Below are 2500 nucleotides of genomic sequence, written 5' to 3'. Positions count from 1 at the left end.
TAAAGAAGGTTTTAATGTGTTTCGTTAGGAGCCAGTTTCAGTCTGGATTCTTTGCCACTTATGCCTTAATTGTACTTGTTGAATAGGAATTAGAACAATAACTGGTGTTAATCTTGACACTGCATTCCGTACATACCCATTTGTAACTGCATGATTTTTTTTTTAATATGTCTTTTTCTCTCCTGTATATATCAGACCAACCCCAGTATTACTGGCAAATGGGTGCTAAAATAGCATGCAAATTATTATGTATTTTATTTTGTTACACCATGTCATTGTTATTGCTATGCTCCAACTAACCCTCCAGTTCCCAGTTCAGGCTCAACTGGTCAGATACAGAGCCATATTGTAAATCTAAGTTGTGATGTGTGCATTTGTCTATTCCTATTGCATTGTACCAGACTGATGATTACATTCGGCCTTTTATTTCATTTTATTTTCCCCCCATTTGTATTAAACCCCCCACCCACCCACCCACCCCCCCTTTTTTTTTTGGGGGGGGGGGGGTTTTGTTTTTTTGTTGTTGTTTTTTTGTGGGTTTTGTTTTTGTTTTTGTTTTGTTTTTTTTCTTTTTTCTTTTTCATTTATCTTCGCTCTTCTTCTGTGTCCGTCATTCTGTTATTGTCATGTTTCCTTGTTTCTCTATGACTCAAAAGAGTTGATGGGAATAAACAACTTGAACTTGAATGCTTGGCTACTTCGTGGACGAAATGACTTTATGTGTGCATTGCTTTTGTCAGTGTGTGTGTGTGTGTGTGTGTGTGTTTTATGCTCCTTCACTGAAACCTCTTTTTTGTCTTGTGTATGCACAGCTTACACTTCATGAAACCTTTTTTCAAAACACACAATGCGCAAGACCTCACAGCAGGAACAAAGGGCTCACATGTGGAGAAATGGCGAAAATTCGGTACAGAGATATAGTATCATAGATTACGTAGATTCCAAAGGCGGTTCGAAGGAATGTGACAGTTAGAGTATATAATTATATATATGTCTGCGGTGACTAAAGCCGTTGACAGGAATGTAGCAGACTCGTACAAGACTTGCATAACTATTGATCAAGAAAACAGCTGCAACGTGAGAGAAAAAAACATTACCAAAGCAACTTCCTTCTCATCTCTTTCATTCCTACAACTGACCGTTGTTAGGCCGCTGTCAAGCCCTTGACCAGTGCCCGCGCTGGGACTGTGTGTAGGTCAGTCAGTCATCTTCCCTCCTTTCCGGCTTGTGTGTGTGTATATATATATATATATATATATATATATAGATAGATAGATAGATAGATAGATGTTTTTGTTTTTTTTAAACGGCAAATGTGGTGCAGCTTATATGGGTAAGTCTGCATGATTTGACGTCCCCTTAACAGAATTAATTAAACTGAGTCTGAAGGGCTCTGTTCAGTCAAGTGTCGGTTTTCTTGGACTTTTCTTTCCGGCACTGATGGTTGATGGTAGTTGATAATCAAGGTATACAGACATGCCGGCAGTCCTTCTAAATTGAGTCACCTAGCGTCTTTTCTTTCTTCAAGTTCCCCACATGTCCCACTGACGACCCACTCCTCTCTCCCTCCCCCCCTCCCCCCGCCCCTCTCTCTCTCTTAGATCTCCTCTCTCGCCCCCGTTCACTGTTCGCTTTTGTACAGCTCAGTTGCTCTGTGTGTGTGTGTGTGTGTGCGCGCGCGCGCGCGGTGAGTCTGGCTGTTACAGTAAACAAAAATCTAATTCCTTATCTGAATTGTATCATATTTGCTCGGAAGTCACCGTGTCGTGAAAGTGTTCATATTTAGCCCTATCTCAACACCCGCAGATAATCTCAAGTCTTCATAGAAGCTAATAGTCGTATCTGGGCACAAACAGTGTGTATGTCAGTTGTTGGTTTTTTGTGTATGTTTTTTATTTTTTGGGGGGCGGGGGGGAGGGGGGTGTTTGTTTGTTTGTTTGTTTGTTTGTTTACTGTTGTTGTTTGTTTGTGTGTTTTGTTTTGTTGATGTTGTTGTATGTGTTTGTTTGAGAGAGAGGGGGTGTGGGGGGTAGGGAGATAGAAATAGAGAGAGTAATGAGCAGCCGTGCAGTATAGGCAGGGGGGGCATTACCCTGTGGCGATACACTCCCCCAGACAAATCTGTTGAGAAAAAAGTTATCGAATCCAGTCCAATCCAACTGAATCCAATCCCAAACAATGCATTACAATACAACACTCAAAGACTGTACAGTTAGGGAGATTTACTTTACCAGCACTTTCGTCCAATCCAACCGAATCATATCCCAAACAATACAATACAATAATCAAAGACTGTTAGCACAACTGATCAGGCAGATTTACTTGGTTCAAATAATCTTTAAATATTCAACAATACACATGATTACAATGCAATGAATGACAAAAGAGCATCAACAAGCTTAAAGCTTATACTGTGGCAGGTTTACTTCATCAGCGCTTTCGTCCAATCCAAACAAATCATATCCCAAACAATACAATACAATACAATACAATACAATAC

Source organism: Babylonia areolata, chromosome 1 (genome assembly GCF_041734735.1).
Source record: "Babylonia areolata isolate BAREFJ2019XMU chromosome 1, ASM4173473v1, whole genome shotgun sequence".
Lineage (NCBI taxonomy): Eukaryota > Metazoa > Mollusca > Gastropoda > Neogastropoda > Buccinidae > Babylonia > Babylonia areolata.
This window is presented reverse-complemented; position numbering follows the sequence as displayed.